At 39.5% G+C, this 22,346-nt stretch overlaps 1 protein-coding gene across 1 annotated transcript in view; it reads left to right on the forward strand.

Annotated features, from left to right (window-relative positions):
- The window catches only part of CLNK (cytokine dependent hematopoietic cell linker), a 500,537-nt gene that overhangs the window by 398,030 nt on the left and 80,161 nt on the right, over window positions 1-22,346 (forward strand). The window lies entirely within an intron of this gene.

Here is a 22,346-nt window from a genome sequence, read left to right on the forward strand (position 1 = left end):
TGCCTGGTGGACAACTACCATTAATAGGCTTTATAATAAGAGGAAGAAACTGCTGTCTAAGAGTAAGAGGGAGCAAGCCATAAACTGGAAACACTCCCTCTTCAACTTAAACAAGCAAATAAGACTTCTTGTGAAGAACTCCAAAGCAAACTACAAATCCAAATTAGCCTCATAAACTAATGACAGTCATAAGGCATTATTTAGTTACATCCATAACCTAAAAAGATTGGCGCAGATTTGTGCCAAACTGGTAGTTAATGATACCACATATACGGAATATGTGGACATATCACACATACCCCATGGCATTCCCACCACTAGTCCCTTACCTTGTATATCTAAAGGCAGGTTGTAATTGTCCTCTCTAAGGCCAAAAATGCAGCATTTATGGGACGTGATAACATCCCAGGCTGTGTCCTAAATGGGCTCCAACAAGAATTAGCAACACCATTGGGTACTCTTTTCAGTCATAGTCTAAGAACCGGCTTCATCTCAGCTGAATGGAAAACTGCCACCATTATTGCCTTGCATAACAGTGGTGCTTCCACTGACTCCAGGAACTATAGACCTATTAGTCTGACTAGCCTTATCTGTAAGGCCATGGAGTGAATCATCATGGACCTCATCAACAAAGATATAGGTCATTTCCAAACACTTGACCCTACTCGGTTTGGATTTGTCAAAAGAAGATCACGTCTGTTAAACCTGGCGGACTTCTTTGAGACAGTCACCAAGGCCCTGGATGAAGGGCAATTTGTGCAAACAGACTAGCTAGACTTAGCCAAGGCTTTTGTCACTATGCCCCATTCAAGCATGACTGACAAACTCACCCAGCTAGGTATCAATCCATTAAGCTGTCTACTTAACAGCTTAGGCCATGGCTATAATTTGATTCCTAGAAAACAACAGAGTGTAAAGACCTTTCATCTTCTTTTTGTTGATTATTTAAAACTGTATAACTCATCAGATTAGAAACTGAAAGCTCAACTGCAAGTTGTCAAATTTTATTCAGATGATATAAAAATGTAATTTGGTCTTGATAAATGCGCAAAAACAATATTCAAAGCAGGAAAACTGCAGCATCAAGAAAACATCAGTTTGGGACAAGAATGTGATATAAAATAACTTGAGCAAGAGGGAGTGTATAAGTATTTGGGAACTGGTGAAGGATCAACAATAAAACATGAACAAATGCAAATAAAATTTAGTAAGGAATATTTTAGAAGACTTAAATGAATCCTGAAATCAGCATTGACATCAAGGAACAAATTTCAAGCTATAAACCAGTTAGCTCTTCCTGTCCTAACTTACAGTTTTGGAGTGATTGATTGGCCCCAAAATGTGTTGGATAGATTAGATATTAAAACGAGAAGGATGCTTCATGCTCAGCAAATGATTTATAAAAATCAGTGTATACCAAGATTATATATTCCCCGTTGTGTTCGTGTCGTGTTCGTGTCTGAATTTGTGTATGCTAAACCCTCCTCCATAGCCTTGTGCATAAAAAGAGAAAATAAAAAGACTTATTCCTAGATAAAAAATAGCTCTGTCCTGCTGAAAAGCCTTTCACTGATTGTTTTATTCTATCACCCTGCCTCTTCCATGACAGTATTACGCCACCTATTACTTCTATTAATAAAAATCTCCTCCTTATCTCCCGTAAAGTTACATCACCCCTCCCTCCCATGATGCCTTGCATCTAAGAAAAGCCACACTTTGACTCATGCGCCATTTCTTTGCTTCTATACCCCTATCGTGGTAGTGTGCACAAGCTGACCAGGTAAGCGCTCAACTTAAAGTCTTACTCAGGCTACAGATATTGTAATTTGGCAATGTTTCTTGGTTTTAGACTCTTGATAAACTCGTATGTACCTCGCGAGTAAGCTACGCGCTGTACTATCTTGTGTGGTTACTATTATTGCTCTTGAATTGGTTGGACAAATGGTGCCTTGCTTATGATTGTATTCATTTCCTTTTGGATTGAACTGTATGTTAAAGCTAAACTGCCCTCTGCTTTTACATGTTATTCAACTTATACATGGGTTTAACTGTTGGAATGACGTCCTTATTTCAAAGTAACATTGCCATATGCTTCATTAGGCTGTAGAAATGGCGTTTCCACTGTACTTTCACTAAAATAATATTGCCACGTGTTTTTAGCAAGCTGTACCACTGGTGTTTTTACCAAGCTGTAGAAATGGTGTTTTCTGCCAAAAATAGCTGTTTTAACATCCTTATTTCAAAATAACATTGCCATATGCTTTATTAGGTGGTAGGAATAGCGCTTCCACTGTAATGTCGCTAAAATAATATCGCCACATGTTTTTTAGCAAGCGCCACCACTGGTGTTTTTACCAAGCTGTAGAAATGGTGTTTTCTGCTGAAATTATCTGTTTTGATATGCAATGCGAAAGCCAGTTCTGTTGTAATGGATTAATGCCACGTATTTTTCATATACTGAATCAACCGCATTCCTGCTATATTGTATATCACAAAGTGTGTTTAGCCAAGCTGAAATTTAAGAGACTGTTAGTATTGTTGTGAATTACTATGGCATCCTACTTTGTTAACTTGTTGCTTAATCACTGTCTAGTGAGCAGAAACATATGAGCCTGTTATCACTGTTGTAATTAGTACTATTTTTACAGTAACAAGTCTTCTCATAACCCATAATTGTAATAAGCTATTTGTTGCAAAAGCACTGTGAGATATACTATTCTAACTGCTTATCTCGTCACCTACTCCTAAGTCTCGATTACTTAGTCTCCTTTTTGCCTGATTTTCCTTACATCTCTCTCTTTCAAATGTAATAGTCTTACTATCATCATTACTCTCTAACTTACATAGGTTCATAGGTTCATACGTTCGTACTAGGCTATCTGCCCTAAGGCATTTATAAGCCTAGCCAGAGTGTATGTGGCTTACACCACCCCTTAGGATGAGAATACTACGCCCTTTTAGGGTTTAGTTTACTATGCCTCTGTCTAGTAGTGACACAGAGATGGGGTAAACCTACAATCTCCCATCCACTCGTTGAGATTTCTCTTGAATAGAGTCAGTGAGGGGCTCTGCCTAACATGGACTGGGATTCTGTTCCAGAGTGTAGGGAGCCTCTGGGTTATGAATCTGTCCCTCCAGCATGTCCTATTTATTTCTGTGTTGAGGTTTAAGTCACTTGTTCTCGTGGCTCTGATGGATTTGGATTTTCTGAGGTGGAGCATGTCCATTAATTCAGGATTGGACATGGCCTTGTACGTCAGGCACAGATCACCTCTGAGTAGGCGGTATGCGACTGAATAGAGCTGGAGTTTTTCAGTCAGGCAGCATATGACATATGTTTAAGACCCTTTATCCTCTTGGTGAGGAACTTTTGGGGTCTTTCCAACTGCTGCAGGTGTCGGGTGAGATACATCCCAAATGGGGCATTGTACTCAATCATTGGCCTGATAAGAGAAGAGTACATGGGCACAATGACCTCTCTTGATCTAGATGTGAAACCCTTCATGATAAGGTGGGCAATATAGAAGGTCTTCCTAACCACTTTGGCAATGTGAGTGTCAAATGAGAGGTTACTATCAACCTGGGTCCCTAGGTCCCTGATTACGTCTTCCGTACTTAATGGATTACCGCCTATGTGGTAATTTGTTGGTACCTTGTTTTTCCCAAAGGGTACGACTATACATTTTTTGGCGTTCAGCTTAAGGCCATGGCTCTGGCACCAATTATCCGTTTCCATGAGGCCTCTCTGAAGGATGTTTGTGTCCGCTGGAGTATCAATTATGGCGCCCAGTTTGCAGTCATCTGCGAACTTTGTCAGCCACAATCCTCCTATGTTTGCTTGTACTTCAGAAAAATAAATGCCGAATAAGAGGGGTCCCAGGACTGAGCCCTGTGGGACACCGCTTGTGACTGGCTTAGAGTCTGACATAGCTCCAGCAACTCTGACCCTGTGGGTTCTGTCCTTGAGCCAGTTTGCAACCCATCTCGTGACATATGGGTTTACATTTAAGCTGGTGAGTTTGTCTATGATGCCCGAGTGGGGTATTGTGTCAAAGGCTTTTGCAAGGTCAAGGTAGGCTGTGTGAACTGCCTTACCTCATCAATGGCCTTAGTGACTGTTTCAAAAAGTCGACCAAGTTCAAAAGGCAGGATCTGCCCTTGACAAAGCCAAATTGAGTAGGATCCAATGTCTGTAGGTCCCCAATGTCTTTGTTTATGAGTTCCATAATGATCCTCTCCATAGCTTTGCAGACCAGGCTCGTCAAGCTTATGGGGCAGTAATTTCAGGGTCGAGAGGCACCGCCTTTGTGAAGTGGGACCACTGTTGCCGTCGCCTCTCTTTGGGTGCGTATCCTGTAGTAAGGCTAAGATTAAACAGCAGCCTTATGTGGGTTTAGTTCCTCTTGGAGTTCATGTAGCACACAGCCCGGGACACCATCCGGTCCCATTGATGCTGTGTTTTTAGCTTTAGAGAGGGCGGCTCTCACCTGGGCATCTGAGATGTTAGGGAGGCTACACTCTGCTGGGATAGTTATTTCTCCTTTTGGGGGGGAGGGGGAAGAGAAATTTGCACTGAACCTGTCTGCCAGAATGTTGGCAATGTCAGTGGGTTCAGTGTATTTTGTGTCATTTTGGACTAACTCTGAGCATATCTGGGAGTTTCCACCCAGGTTTCTAACATAGCTAAAGAAGGCCTTGTGATTGTCTTTTGTGTCTTTTGCGATTTTTCTCTCAAAGTTGGAGTACTTTATTTTTCCACTCAGGAACCCTCTAACTGTCCTTACTACTGTCTTCTTGCATGTAACTATCTCCCTTACTTACTATCCCTATATTTCCACCCCCCTCCTCACTACTGTCTTGTTTCCACAGACATAGCCTTAAGTCACCTCACCATCTTACTCTTTTCCATCTTTATTTTACAGGTCCCTGGTACCAATATTAAGGTTTTACAAACCCAAACCAACTAAAAGAAGAATACCCACTCCCCTTGAGTTCTGACTTCTGTGGAATCCTCTCCAGCAACTGTGCTATTAAATCAAAGCAAAGTATGTGTTAAGTATATAACATTTAACCAGTCCTCCTAGCCTACTAGTGTGTTTTGATATTGTAAGGTACCTGGTCAGCTACAACACATCTCTGCGTATCCCACCATTCACCTAAGTTCTCTACTTGTCCTCCTACCTCCCTACCCACTTGCCCAGCCACATTCTCTGTTAGCTCCTTATCTCTCCACTAAAGCTACTACTGGTTTAGCCCTTACCTCTTATTACTTTCTGTCCCCTCTCCTCACACTGTCTTCTTCATCCACACAGTCTCTCACTACCTCATACTACTATCTGTACATTCTCCTCATACTGTCTAATCCAGCCACACAGACTCTCACTCACCTAACCCTAACCCAGTAACCCATTCTCCCTCCTCTATCCCCCACTAGCCTCACTCACAGCTTAGTGACCATATTCCCCTCTCCCTAGTCTTGTGTCCAGCTTTGTGTACACTAAACCCTCCTCCAAAGCCATGTACATAAAAAGAGAAAATAAAAAGACGTATTCCTAGATAAAAATAGCTCTGTCCTGCTGAAAAGCCTTTCACCGATTGTTTTATTCTATCACCCTGCCTTTTCCCCGACGGTGCTACCCCGCTCCGTTCGCTCCCCTACCCTACCCCCATTCCCACACACCCCTAGATTACTCAAACTTATAGTTACACACCACACCCACCAGCAATTCACATCTTCAGAATTATCCTATTACACCTCATCAATCAAGTACAACATAAACTATAACCCCCACACCCATAATAACACACTCAAGCATATCACCTAGTACACACACACACAAGTATACTCCTTAAATAAAAATGATCCTCACCAAATCTAAAAAATATGTACAGCTTGCAAAAACCCCTTCTACTAAAAATGCTACTCTACCCATCAACTATCTCCATCCTACTTCTACTATCTATTCTCTCTTCCTACCACACCCAACTACATATCACTTTTCCACCCCCATGGCAAACTGAACCCATAGCTAACCACACACTACTAAAAAACTGTCTTATAACAACCCCCAACACTACCTCCTTTCAAACCCCATCCCTCTTTTACAATAAGTTATCAGTAAAAACAAACCCTCACACCTCACACAAGCTATCTAAAATTCTTGATAAACTAGCCAAACTCTACCTAAACCTACTACAAAAACTCTCCTGCTGTGGAGACATGCACCCAAACCCGGGCCCCATCCCAACAGAAAAAGCTGAAATACAGTTACCAAATCCCCCCCTCTACAAACCCATATCATCTCTCCTCTTTCTAAATATAAACGTAAGATGTGTACTGAACAAAATTCATGACCTGCATGCCTTATTAGCCTTGTATAAACCTGACATAGTGGTATTAACAGAAACATGGCTCAAACCTGATCACCACAATAATGAGATCATAGCCCCAGGTTATGATATCATACGTAGAGTCAGAACAGGGAAAAATGGTGGAGGGGTAGCAATTCTATTTCAAAATCACCTCACCCTAGAACTAGTTGATTATAATAATGAAGAAATCAACGAGATAGAACTTATCCTTGCCAAATTTAAACTAAACACCAACAAACAAATAATCATTGCAGGTGCCTACCTCCCACCAGGTAATAACATTCCTATAATGGAAAACCTGTTAAATTGGTTCTCACACTCCCTCCCTTACAAAACCATACTACTAGGTGACTTTAACATAGACTGGGTCAACTGCTCCAACCACTATCCCTCAGATCATATCAACTTCCATGGGTTCACCCAAATAATAACTACCCCCACTAGGCCTGACAAAACAACCAAACGTCAGTCCATTTTGGATTGGATTCTGGTATCCCACCCCACTCTTGTACAACAATCAGGCTGTTTTCCTGACAGTCTAAGTGGCCATCAAACCACCTACCTAATCAGGAACAGAATCCACCATCTGCCCAACCTACCTATCCTCAGAGTAATACGTAATAAAAGAAACTTCATAGCCAATGACTTTAATAAGGCACTAAGTTGCTGCAATTGGTTCCCCCTCAAGCATCTACCTCTCGATGAAGCAGTACAGTATTTTAACTCAACCTTCCTATGAATCCTAGACTCTCATGCACCCTCCAGAACTATTAGGCCAAAAACCTACCATGCCCCATGGCTAACCAAAGAGACAAAAAGTACAATGAAAGAAAGGGACAAAATCTGGATAGCATCTCACAAAGATAAAAATACTACTCTAAGGCAAAAGTACATAGAACTATGTAATAAAGCCAAGAGGCTAACTAAACTTGACAAGTCCAACTACTATAAAAACCTACAAGATAAATATACCCATAACCCCCAAAAATTCTGGGCCTCCATAAATAGATTACTTCACCCTGGGAAAGCATCCACCCCTACCCCTGTGTTGCCAAACAACCAAGACAATATCCCTACACAATTTAATAAATTCTTTACAGAAACAGTACAAAATCTAGCTAATACCCAAAAAAACAATGCCACTCCAATACAATCATCCATTACAACCAACAGTAATACAAAAAATAATGCCTCTAGCTTTTCCCTGCAGCCAGTGTCCACTAAAATTATTTCAAACCTCCGTAAGAAGCTAAAACCAACCACACTAGCAGCTGATAAACTTCCTGCAGCTTTCCTTCAAATATCAGCAGAGGCCATATCATATCCGGTGTCAATTCTCATAAATAGGTCAATTTCAGAACACAAAGTACCTACCCTCTCCAAAACATCCCACATTGTTCCTCTGCTGACCAACTATCGCCCTATAGCCATACTATCACCTTTATCAAACATTTTAGAAAGAGTTGTTCACTTGCAACTAATGCTGCATCTCCAACAAAACAAACGACTATCCAGTTCCCAACATGGCTTTAGACCCTCCCATAGTATGACCACCGCTCTTCTATCTTACACCAATACAGTCGATCATTACAGAAACAAAGGTCTTTTCGTATCATCCATTTTCCTGGACTTATCAAAAGCCTTTGACATGGTTAATCACAATATGCTCTTCAGTGCTCTATCTATTCTAAACATATGCTCCCCCACTATACTATGGTTCAACAGCTACCTATCAGAATGGCAACAAGCAGTCCTCTGGCAAGCAAAGCTGTCCCCCCTCTTACCAGTATCTATAGGAGTCCCTCAAGGATCAATCCTTGGCCCACTGTTGTTCTCTCTTTTCACTAATGACATCTCCTCTTCCCTGCCCACTGCCTCAGTAGTACAATATGCTGATGACACCACCATAATATGTGCTGCCCCCAGCATAATGGAACTACATACCCTTACCCAAAATAACTTTACTCTAGCTGAAACCTGGTTTTCTAACATACAATCCCAAGAAAACAAAACTAATCCTATTTACACTTGGCAGATCATCTAACTTAAACTATAGCCTCATTATAAACTCCAAAAATAATATTCAAATCACACCAACCAACCACACAAAACTACTAGGAGTAGAGATTGATAATCACCTGAAATTTGATATCTGCATAGCACAAACCATCAAAAAGGTGAACAGAAAATTAGGACTCCGCTATAGAAACAAAAAGTTCAGGACTAAACAGACCAAAGCCACTATTGCAAGAACCCACCTCCTCTCCATCCTTCTTTATGCCTCCCATATCCTAACTAATCTTCACCTTACTGAACTTCGCAAAATGGAATCATGTTACAACAAGATTGCCAAGTTTGCTACAGACTTCACAGATAGGTCCCATCATTGTCATTCCCTAATGCAACTCAAGTGGCTGGAGCTTCCTCAGCTAATACGACTTAATCAAGCCACAGTAGCACATAAACTCTACTACCACCATGGGAAAACACCTGCACTCCAGCAGCTAATTCAGCCCCACAATACCAATAGAGCCCTAAAATCAAGCAGCCAAAACCTCATTCATGTAATTAGACATAACAATGAAGCAGGAAAATCTCTCTTTGCCTGCACAATAGCCCAAAACTGGAACTCACTCCCAAGCCATATAACTACCAATACTTCTAGTACCCAATTCAAACACCTCCTGAAATCCCATTATTCAAACAATTGGCTTTGCTCTTGCTACTCCCTAGGGTAAACAATAACTATGCACAGTTGCAAGGATTCTGCTAATCTAACATTTTCCTTACATAGCCCTGCTAATATCCTAGCTTATTCATCCAAACTCAGCATCAGTACAATAGGATAAACATACTAACATCTGTACACTACACTATTAAAATCTGTACCTGATATAGGCTATAATCTGTATCTGAGAAAGGTATAAACCTTATCAGAGCTCTTCATATTCTCATCTTGACCTTACTTCAATACCCATACTTTTGATGTGTGGGTGTGAGCATATATATATATGTCTCTACAAATGTAAATGTATAAATGTATTGTGAATGAGAATGCATGTAAAAAAAAAAAAAACTTTTTAATTTTCTACTAATTGTTTGTTCTAACAGATGCATCATATGCTGTGTAAATTTTCATTTTTGTACTACTTTAAATAATGTAACACCTAAATTTGTTCTTAAGAATTGCTTAGAACTGTATAAATGCTAATAGTGAAACATGGAGCTTTTCTCCCCGGGCCTCCGCTGAAAATGGACCTGCGTCCAGTCGGACCCTCCCGGTTAACAAATGTAAAATCTTATTCTTCTTCTTTCGGCTGCTCCCGTTAGGGGTCGCCACAGTAGATCAACTGTTTCCATTTCCTCCTGTCTTCTGCATTTTCCATTTCCTCCTGCCCTCATCACACATGCAGAAAACAAATGTAAAATAAATAAATAAATTCTGAAGGAGGTATGGGCCTCCTTGAAATTGATTACATGTATAGATCTGCAATCATGGGACTGCACATATATCTGCTGACCTCACAAGACCCAAATGTAGTGAAAGTTTTGAAACATGAGGAGAATAAATCTAAGATGACTTCCCTGCTTAGTCTAGAAGAAGCATATTGGTGTCAAGCAGGAATGGAAATCAAGCCAGAAGTAGATAAAAAACAGGGAGCAACTGAATGTGCCAATAAAAAAAGAGAAATAATATAAGATGAAGGATCAGTTGAGAAGGCAAGAAATGTGGAAAATGCATAAATATAGTTGCAAGTATAGAAAACTTCTGGAAAAACCTCATGTTGATCTGGATCGAACACAGAAATGGTTAGGAAGAGATTAATTCAAACCAAGAAATGAAGGGTTAGTATTGGTGGCCCAAGATAGTGGGCATTGCACACATTGGTTTACAAAGTCCATTGAAGAAGTGGGAGAAACAGACAAATGTAGGTTTTGTAAAACAGAATTGGAAACAGTTGCTGGTTGTGACATACTAATGGTAGAGGGACTGTATACTGAAAGGCATAATAATGTGGCAAGACTACTGCACTGGGGACTGTGCAAACTTTATGATACTGAAGTGGCTGAAACACTGGAAACATGAGCCACAAAGCATCATAGAAAATGATGAAGTCTACATGACAGAATTACCCATTACCAACAATTCAAAAGACAGATGCTAGAAAACCAGATATACTGGTCCACGAAAAGAAGACAAAAGTTGCATTGATCATTGAAATCACCACACCTAGTGACTACAGTGTCTTGCATACAGAGAGACACAAAGTCATAAAATATCAGGATTTGCAGGCAGAAACGAGAGCAATGTGAAAGAAAAATACCCAGACAGTTCCAATAGTAATAGAACCAACTGATCTTATAAAAAAGAATCCACAAGCATATTTAGATATGTTACCAGTCCATGTAACTCTGTACGAATTGCAGGAGTCATTACTGGGCACATTACGGGTGCTGCATAGAGCACTTCTAGCTGACATCAAAGATTGAAACAACCCTAATATCATGAACTTTTATCATTCTTTGACTTAGGAATGGGGTCCATTCCCGTCATGGTATTAGAAACCCAAAAGATTTGGAGAAATTAAAAAAGTGCTAGGTATCAACCCTAACATTATTAGATGGGACACTAACTGGCACACTGATAGAACACATATAGTTAAAATAAGGGAATCCACCTCCAGCAGCAGACCTGTAACCAGTGGTGTTCCACAGGAATCCATTTTGGGACCTCTACTGTTTGGAATCTATTTCTCTGTACAAGCAAAAACTAAATGTCTGTGGCTGACAAAGTTTGATGATGACTGCATATTAAAAGCGGTCATAGAATCTCCAAATGATGTCAATATTGAACAAGAGGGTCTTACACAAACAAATGATCAGTGCCAAACTCAGCCTTAAACTCAATGAAAAAAATGTATTGTCATCCCTTTCAGTAAGAGCGATGTTCCTGCTAACTACCACATCAATAACAACACTGTAAGTATGCATTCAGTGGTGAGAGACCTGGGCACACAGGTTGACAGCAACCTTACCTTTGATCACCATATCTACACAGTGGTAAGAAGGGCATTGCCTCAAAAAAAAGACGTTATAATAACCTCCTTGTAATCTTCCCTCATCAGGCCAATAATTGTGTACAATGCCCCTTTTGGTATGTACATCTGCAAGAACCTGCAGCAACTGGAGAGATCACAAAAGTTCCTCACAAGGAAAATTCAAGGTCTTTAGCATCTGTCCTATGCAGATCATCTGAAATCACTGCTACTTTATTCTATTTCATACAGACTACTCAGAGGCAATCTCTGCCTTGCATATAAGGCAATCTCTGACTCTGCTTTATTGGAAGTGCTGCATATCTGCAAGTCAAATGGTACACTGGTTACTCATTCTAAAGACCTTAACCTATTATGTGATATTAATAGAACCTGCTGGAGGGACAGATTTGTCTCCCAGAGTTTACAACACGTTTGGAACAGACTCCCACTTCATGTCAAACAGAGCACCTCATTGGCCTTTTTCAAATGCATTCTGGACAATTGGATGGGTAACCATAAATTCACTCTGGGGGGTACCAGCTGTATCCCTCTTGGACAGGGGCAATAGGTGCTGATCATGGAAATAAGGGTATAACTTGGCTAGGCTTGTCCTAAGGTCATTAGCCTAGTAAGTTTCTATAATCCTGTGATGCCATGATCCTATGTACCCAAATGAAACATTTCCTCCAATGACCCCTTCAGTAGTTTGGTCATATATGTCCAAGCACTTCTCTGACACCAAACAAATCATTTCACCATGACCCTTTCAGAAGTATGTCCATGTATGTCCAAGCACTTCACTGCCACCAAATGAAATATTTTCCCCAATGACACCTTCAATAGTTTGTACCTGTCTGCACAAGCACTTCACTTACACCAAAATTGTTATTTTCTCTATTGATCCCTATTGATCCCTTCTGTAGATTGTCCATGCCTTCACAAGCACCTCAATGATAACCAAATGAAACATTTCTCCCAGTGATCCCTGCATAAGCATTTCCCCAAACAACCCCAGCAGTAGTTTGTCCATGTATGCCTAAGCACTTCACTAATGTCACATGCAACATTTCTGCAAACTATCCCATCAGTACTAGGTCCATGTTTGCATAAGCATTTCACTGACACCAAATGAAATATTTCTTTGTCCATGTATGTCCAAGCACTTGTCTGACACCAAATGAATCATTTCCCCAAAACACTTTCAGTAGTATGTCCATGTTTGCACAATCACTTCCCTGACACCAAATGAAAGATTTCCCCAATGACCTCTACCGTAGTTTGTCCAGAAATGTACAAGCACTTCATTGACACCTAATGAAACATTTCTGCCATGGATCTCTACACAGGTTCTTCCCTGACACCAAATAAAACATTTTCTCTAACAATCCCTTCAGTAGTTTGTCAATGCATGCCCAAGCATGTCACTGTCACCAAATAGAATATTCCTGCAATAATCATTTCAGTATATTGTCCATGTTTGCACAAGCACTTCACTGACATCAAATGAAACATCTCCCCCAACTACCCCTTCAGTAGTTTCTCCACAAATGTTCACACACGTCTCTGACACCAAATGCAACATTCCACCCAATGACACCTTCAGTAGTTTGTCCATGTATGTCCAAGCACTTCTCTGATACCACATAAATGATTTCCACATGACCCTTTCAGTAGTTTGTCCATGTATGCCCAAGCACTTTACTGACACCAAATTAAACATTTCCCCAGCAATTTCTTCAATTGATTGTCCCTGTCTGCACAAGCACTTCCCTGACAAAAATGATTTATTTTCCCATCTATCCCTTCTGCAGTCAAGCATTCTGATGACACCAAATGAAACATTTCTCCCAATGATCCCTGCACAACCACTTTTACTGACACTAAGTGTGACATTTCCCCCAATGACCTTAGCAGTAGTTTGTCCATGTATGCCCAACTCACATGGAATGAAACATTTCCCCCAATGACTCTTTTAATGGTATGTCTTTGTCTGCACAAGCATGTCACTGACCCATTATTTGTGGCTTTCTCCAGATTTCTTGCTTTAAGAGATTAAGGGGTATGTACTAGAGTGATACCTCTGTCCATATTTTTCCACAATGTCAAGATTTTGCCTTATTTTTTTATCTATTCATCATAAATTTGTGGCTTTCTGAGAAATCACTGATGACTAAAGTCACTAAATAATGATATACATTTGAGCTTCAGACTTTATATCCTGCAGAAAATGCATGTTAATTCAAAAATTCTATCAAGTTTGTAAGAGCAATATTTGAAATCTTTCTCTATTTTGGGTCATTATCCAACCATTATTTTAGATTTAGCTCAGATTTCTTGCACTAAGAGGTTGAGTTATGTGTTTAGGGTGCAGATCATCATACACACGTCACACCTGAATTCGCACACACTCGAACATTTACACACTCATAAATTTATGTTCACTATATGCATACCCACACACTCCCACATGCAAAACACACACACACACACACACACACACACACACACACACACACACACACACACACACACACACACACACACTTACCTGATATTGCTGCAGTTGCTAACTATGGGCAAGCCTGTAAAAGGGAATGCCAATGCATTGCATAGTCAAAACAGTTCAGTATTTTCTTTGATAATTAATGCTTGTCCAGTGATGCATTTTTTCTATAAGTTTTCATTTACACATGCAACACATGCATTTGTAAATGACAACTTCTAAAAAACAAAGCAAAATAAATACATATGATCGCTGAACAGCATTCTGTTACTTAATCTCTTATTATACAGCTTGGCAGGATGCTTAGAAAATAAGCAGCTTGTGAAAAACAAAAATAAATGTGCTCATCGTGTACAAAAGCTAAACTTAATGGCATACTCTCATAAGCTAATAGGGGAAGGAGGGGCTCCATGATGACACAGCAAAGTGGGTGTTGCTGATAAGGGCATTGTCACTCCCACTTCAGAAAAGAGTTTGGACCCGAATTTTAAATTTAGGGATTGACCCTTTGAAGATAGTAAACAGTTTCCTTAAGGAAGAACGAACCAAGAAAGAGGAAAAACTAGTTGTAAAGGAATGATATCAGCATATGACATTAAAATAGACTTTCGTCAAAAATACTAATGTAAAATCAATGCTAAAGATCACCTTGCATTCTTATCAAAAACAAGAAAACATGATACAAGCTGGTGCTGCTTGTTTAACCCAAGATTTAGGTAAAAAACAAAGATGAGCACTATTACTCTAGTCAGAGCTTCATCAGATCTAAGTTATACATACAAATAACAAGGGATACATACTTTTCAATTTTCCACATGAGGCAATAATCCAACTTGTGTTGCCATTTAACAAACCAATCAACTCCTTCCACTTCTCACAAAATCTAGAACTGAAGAAATTTAGTTTTCCAGCCTTAAGGGTAGTAAATACTTTCCTAAGGAAGAACAAACCAAGAAAGAGGGAAAACTAGTTGTACAGGAATGATATCATAGGTTCATAGGTAGGAACTAGGCTATTGGCCCTAGGGCCTATATAAGCCTAGCCAAGAAGCTACCCTGGCTTTCGCCACCCAAGAAAATTATTTTTCTGTGCCCCTGTCAAGCAGAGCCACAGAAGTGATCCCTGGGGTGAATTTCCTATCTCCCATCCAATCATCAAGATTTTTTTTGAAGAGTGCTAATGAAGAGTTTTGTTTGATATAGATGGGTAGTTTGTTCCAGAGTATGGGAAGTCTCTGGGACAGGAATCTATCCCTGCAGCATGTTCTGTTTATTGTTGTGAAAAGGTTTAGGTCCTTAGAGTGTGTAGCTCGGAGGGATTGGGATTTCTCTAAGTGGAGCATGTCCAACAGCTCTGGGTTCGACATAGCTTTGTATGTTAGGCAGAGATTGCCTCTGAGTAGGCGATATGCAACGGAATAAAGCTGGAGTTTTTTGCGATGGTCTGTGTAGGACATCTGTTTGAGGCCGGTAATCCTCTTTGTGAGGTATTTCGGTGGCCTTTCCAGTTGTTGTAGATGTCTTGTGAGGTACATACCAAAAGGGGCGCTGTATTCTATAATGGGTCTAATAAGTGGCGAGTAGAGGGGAACAATGATCTTTTTTTTCCTGTATGAGAAACCTTTTGTGATGAGGTGTGCCATGTAGAAAGATCTCCTGACTACTGAGGTAATGTGATTATCAAAGGAGAGACTACTGTCCACCTGTGTCCCAAGCTCTCTTATCACACTTTCAGTGTTAGGTAGACTACTGCTATGTGGTAGTTCATGGGTACAGAGTTTTTACCAAAAGGGATGACAATGCACTTTTTGGCATTGAGCTTGAGGCCATGGCTTTGACACTAGGCATCTGCCTCAGTGAGACCCTTTTGTAGGATGTCCACATCATTAGGAGTTTCAATTATGGCTCCTAGTTTGCAGCCATCTGTGAACTTCATTAGCCAAAGACCTTCTGTGTTAGCCTGTACCTCAGAGAAGTAGATACCAAACAGGAGAGGACCCAGGACTGAACCCTGTGGTACTCCACTTGTCACTGGTCTGAAGTCGGATTTGGAATCTGCTCCTTTCACAGTGTGGGCTCTGTCAGTGAGCCAGTTGGCAACCCATCTTGTGACATGGGGATTTATACCTAGTTTAGTGAGTTTATCTATAATTCCAGAGTGGGGGATGGTGTTGAAAGCCTTGGCGAGATCTAGATAGGCTGTGTGAACTACCTTACCCTCATCTACGGCTTTGGTGACTGCTTCAAAGAAGTCTATCAGGTTTAGGAGACATGATCTGCCTTTTATAAACCAGAACTGGGTGGGGTCCAGAATTTGGAGATTACCAATGTCATTGTTTATAAGTTCTATGATGATATGTTCCATAGCCTTGCAGACCAGGCTCATCAGGCTAATGGGGACGTAGTTCCAGGGGTCCATGGTGGTTCCCCCTTTGTGGAGTGGGATGACCTTCACTGTGCACCATTCAGTGGGCAGAAATCCTGAGGTAAGGCTATGACTGAACATGGTACTTAAGTGGGGTGCCAGTTCGTTCTGCAGTTCATGTAGAACACAGCCTGGGATGTTGTCAGGTCCCATGGATGTTGTGTTCTTGGCTTTGGAGAGTGTGTTTTTTACCTGTGCAGCCGTGATTACAGGAACTTTGCATTCTTCCAATATAGAGATGGGCCCTTTAGGTTGTGAGAGGGGGGTAAAGTTAGCATTGAACTTATCTGCCAGGATATTGACAATATCAATTGGTTTTGTATATTTAGTGCCATTGTGCTGTAACTCAGAGCAGATCTGAATGTTGCCACTGAGATTCTTGACATAGCTATAGGATGCTTTGTGATTGTCTTTAGAATCAGTGGTGATTTTGTTTTCGTAACTAGCTTTGGAGGATTTTATGAAGGATCTCAGCTTCTTACTGAGGCTGACCAGGGAGTTCCTCCAATCATGGGATTTTACTCTCTTTTGCAACAGTTTCTTTCTTCTGTTGTAGAGTTTGTTTATGGCAGGGGACCACCAGATTGGCTTCCTTTTTTGGGAGGATAGCATCTTGGTTCTGTTAGGGATTGCATGATCCATGCACCCGTGTAAGTGCTTATAAAGTGCAATTGTGTAGGAATCAGCAGCAGTACCTCTATTGTCCATCTTAAGAAGCATGACGTTGGCTTTTGAGAATTATTTTAAGGTGGCTTCCCTAATGGGGGGGGGGGGGGCGGGATGTGGATGTCTAGGGTAATTAGCTTGTGGTCAGATCTGAACAATGAGGAATTGACCTCTGGTGTGGAACACTGGTTGCCCATGTTGGTAATGACCAGGTCTAGGATATTGCTGCCCCTGGTGGGGGTGTGGATAAGTTGATCCAAGGCTTTGGAATTTATGAATTCCAGAAAACGTTGAGCAAAAGAGTTAGTACATAAGTAGTTTTCTCAGTTAATGGTGGGGTAGTTGAAATTGCCCATTATTAGGGTTTTAGGTTGTACCCTAATGTTTTCCAGTGTATCGAGAAATGAAGAGTGGGAATCCTGGGGCATGGTGGGGGATCTGTAGCAAACTACAATTTGGAATGCAGTCCTGCCCAGAGTTAGTTGCACTTGGATAATCTCAGATGCGTTATGTAGAGCAACTAGCCTGGAGGTGTGGATATCCTTAATGAATATGGACACTCCTCTGCCTTTAGTGTTTCGGTCCAGGTTAGGTGGTCAAAAGGTGTGATATGTATTATAGCCTAGTAATGCAGGGGTGCTCTCTGGTGCATTGAACCAGGTCTCTGCCACTGCACAGATATCGATGTTCTCCATTTTAAGGAGTGCCTCTAATGAGTGCATTTTGAGGTTTAGACTTATAGCAATGAGTAGCATTATCCTCAGATTTTGCTTGCTTGTACCTGTTACAGTGGTTAATTTGTCATTTGAACCTTGCCTAAAAAAGGCAATATAGGGATAGCAAGAGCCTTAGCCAGTATCCAAAATCCCAAGGGCGACAGATACAGGCCATCTCTGGCAAAGCATCATGGTCTGTCGATCATGTCATCCCAGGCAGACAGATACTGGATCCCCTTAGAATGACACCAGAAGCTTAGCCAATTGTTGAAGTCAATCATGATGGCAGGATGCTACTCAGGGCTAGGGTCATACTTGCCTGGGCTACAAGATCAGAGACCTCCTCCAAGTCTCTTTTCATGTAGTCTAGGGAGGTACATCTTGGGTCATTCATACCAACATGGACAATGACAGAGTCATATTTGTACTTGTTGTGGAGTGTCCTGAGTGCATGCGTTATGTGGTGGATCCTGGCACATGACAGGCAGCTGACAGTAACTTTCTCCTTGTTTAGCCTGGTGAGTGGAACATCAGTGTGCCTGACTATAGAGTCACATATGACTAGAGTGTTGTGTACGTTGTTAAGCCTTATGGGGTGTGGTTGAGTGGCACACTGATTTTGTGGGCTATGAATCATTTGGGTTGTGTTGGGGGGTGGAGGTTGCTTGCATTTCTGCTTTGGAGATCCCTGTTGCTTGGGCAGATTTTTATTGAGAGCCTCCGTGAATGTAGGTTTGTGTCTTGTGTTTTTATGTGTTTGTTTTGGTGGTGTAGGTTTTGAGGGACTATGTGATGGGTGTGGTGTGGTGCAAGTGTTTACCTTCTCCTCTTGACTGTCTTGACCAGCCTTGAGTGAAGAGAGCTTTCATTCCAGTTTGGCCATATAAGTGCATCTCTTGCAGGTTGTAGTGTTGGGTGCTAGGAGGAGAGGGTTGTCTGTGTACATGAGGCAATTGCTGCATTGCCCCAAGATGCCCAAATTCATCAGGTAGACAGCATATGACATGCTACAATAGACTCTTGTCAAAAATATTAATGTAAAATCAGTGCTAAAGATCACTTTGCATTCTTATTAAAAGCAAGAAAACAATATTTAAGCTAGTACTGCTTGTTTAACCCATGATTTATTAAGTAAAAAGAGAAAATGAGCATTATCTCTCTAGTCAGACCTTCATCAGATCTGTTATACATTTAAGTAAAAAGTAATACATAGTTTTCAATTTTTTATATAAAATGCTATGTAAATTAAAATGAAAGCAATATTCCAAGAGCATAAAACAGATCATATTCAGTGACAGCAACTAGAACAGTGGTACATACCTAGTTTTCATTTTTATTAGCATTGCCACCTCTCTATTTCTTTCTGGACTATCTAGAAATTGAAATGATTCTTCAGTAGTCCGGAAAACACTGTACAAAGTCCAATATTCTGTTTCAAAAAAGGAAACAGACTGTAGGAGTTTACCAAAAACCCACTTCAGGAGCCAGTGAACAATAAAAACTAAAACCAAAAAGTTCACTATTGTAACAAAAGAACCGCAAGCTGCTTTAGCATAAAAAAATTTTAATCTCCGCTTTCATAAAAACACTTTAGGAGTTTGCTAAATTGGCTGATTTTCTATGCTTTTTTACAGAAAAGCATAGTAAATCGTCTGAAAGCAGGCATCAGGAATGGAAAAAGAGGGTGTTCCCATCCACTGATGTCATAGTGACATGACAAAATGGGCAGAGCATGGATGGGAGAGGGATGGGGAATGGGCAGGGTTATGGGTGTTGTGAGGGTTGTGGCCTTACTCTTGTTTTAGCCACAACAAAAGGTGGCAACCCTAATTTTTATTGTGGTTGGTGCTGTTTACTCTAAGAAGGTACAAAACCACAGTGTATCTGGCTGTTAATCAGTGTGATGGGTATAGTGTCAAATAACAATGTAAATATCTAGTCTTGCATTTTTGTAATATTACTATAGTAAATAATAATAAAAATTAAACTGATGGCAGTGGGAATTACTTCTGTGTGAAATACTCTGATGCTAGACGGGAGGAGCATGGTGGTTATCTGAACTCAAAAAAGAATTATGCTGCTAAGGGCAGAGGTGTAACTAAAACTTAACTATGTGTAAGACTAGGAAGTATTTGAGAGAAAAGAATAAAGTTAGTTAGCCTCGGGGTTGGAACCAAGACAAGCTAAAAGAAAAAATAAGTGTGAAGATACGTGTGTGTGTGTGTGTGTGTGTCTGTGTGTGTGTGTGTGTGTGTGTGTGTGTGTGTGTGTGTGTGTGTCTGTGTGAGAAAATTTCCAGGCTCAGAGCACATAGGGGAGGGAAAATGGAAAGGGTCAGAGATGGGCCGCACAAAAGCATACAGTCAAATCAAAAAAAAAAAAAAAAAAAAAAAAAAAAAAGATATGTAAACTGCATGGGCAAATACTTAACCATAAACACACAAATATATCTGTATATCTATACATCTGTACTTATATCTATATATATATATATATATATATATATATATATATATATATATATATATATATATATATATATATATATATATATATATAACAAATCAAAGAACAACAAACCAAAGAAGGGATTAACTCTCCTGCATCCAAGTATAAAAATACTGATAAAATATAAAATGTCCACATGCAGGTAGAGAAAACAGCCGAAAAATCCACAGTCTCTGTCACTTCAATTATGAATTCCAATTCCAGTAGGGTATGAAAAGTTGTTTATTCAGCTAGCAAAAGTTAGCGCTTTCACCAAAAAGGCTTTCTCAAACTACAAAGCTGCCATTTAAAAACATCATTTAAATATGTAAAAAAACAAAGCTGATAGGTTCAAAATTAATTAATTAGATATGCTAAATACTGCATCATTGATTCATTTAAAATGGTATGCATTCATTATAACCTATACATACAAAGAGTCACAAACCACACTAAAACATTTAAAATATACAATACCCTAAATATACAAATATATAATATATATATATATAGTAAATATAAATAAACATATAATAAATAAAACCAAAAATTAGTGTCTAAAAAGTCTTCTCTTTTTTAGAAGTGGTTTCACTTGTGTTTTGTCATTTAGTCCAGGCTTCTTATCTGCTCTCAGCCTGACTATCCATCTGAGCTCAGTCTCTTGTAAGCGAGCATCTACATCCCCACCTCTAATATCTGATAGGACATGTTGCATGACACTAAAAACAAAATAATGTTCAGCACCCATACTTTTAACATGTTTTGCAAGTGCATTATGTTCTGACCCAATTCTAATGCTATAAACATGTTTATGTATATATATATATATATATATATATATATATATATATATATATATATATATATATATGTATATGTATATATATATATAGCTATATAGCTATATATCTATCTATATATTATATATAGATATATATATATATATATATATATATATATATATATATATATATATATATATATTTACACCTATACACATATATAAACTTACATGCACACACATATATATATATATATATATATATATATATATATATATATATATATATATATATACACACAAATACACGTACATATACAAACATACATGCATATACACACATACAGAGAACTATATGTACACACATATATATATATATATATATATATATATATATATATATATTTATATAAATACACATGCATACATATACACATACACAAACACAGACACATATACATATACACAGATGCACACAGATACATAACATGCAAGCACATAAAAATACCACATAAAAGGGGTGAGTTTCCAAGTAATGCATAAAGGTAGTTGGGATAAGTGAAATCATGTGCCTCAACATGCGTTTACCAAAAAATAATTTTAAAGTGCTTTCACCGGTTTCTGTTAATGAAGTGAAGGGTTTCCTCAGATTTCAGTATGCTAACATGCCTAATGTGGTAGTTCATACTCGACTGACATATGTGCACCATACAAAGACCAAAACTTGAAAGTGAAGAGGATAACCAAAAGACAAAAACACAATCAAATCCACAGGATATCTCATTCAGGACTAAGGACCATGTTCAGCCGGTCACATTAGTGAAATAGCTGAATGAACATCGGGGTGATAATAATCAAAGACACTCCCCTGGCTGACGTTGGCCATGTTGCAGATGACAACAGTGTTTGCTCAAGCAAATGCTGTAGTAGATGTGCTTTGGCCCTAGCTTGTGTGAGGATCAGCTAATTCTGGTGTTGAAACTGATGGATATACCAAGACACGCAGTGAGGCCATTGAATATCCTTCCTGCTAACAAAACCGTTTAGTGAGAGGTTAGCTTTCATGTGGCTCCTGCGCTAGCAGATAAAAGCATGACCTTCACTTCATTACAAAAGGCATACATCCATAAAGAAGGGGTTCAGTACTAGACTTATAAGTTCTAGATATGCAATAGTGCAACAGCCAGCTTGGAATTCATTATGTATGCAACCTTGTATTAAAAAAATCCAGAAATTATATGATTCTACATATACAAAGTGCAACAGCCAGCTTGGAATTCATTATGTATGCAGCACTGTATTAAGAAAAATCCAGAAATTATACAATTCTACATATACAATAGTGCAGGAATGTAATA

This window comes from Protopterus annectens, chromosome 2.part1, assembly GCF_019279795.1.
Source record: "Protopterus annectens isolate FY-2018-M chromosome 2.part1, PAN1.0, whole genome shotgun sequence".
NCBI classification, from domain to species: Eukaryota; Metazoa; Chordata; order Ceratodontiformes; family Protopteridae; genus Protopterus; species Protopterus annectens.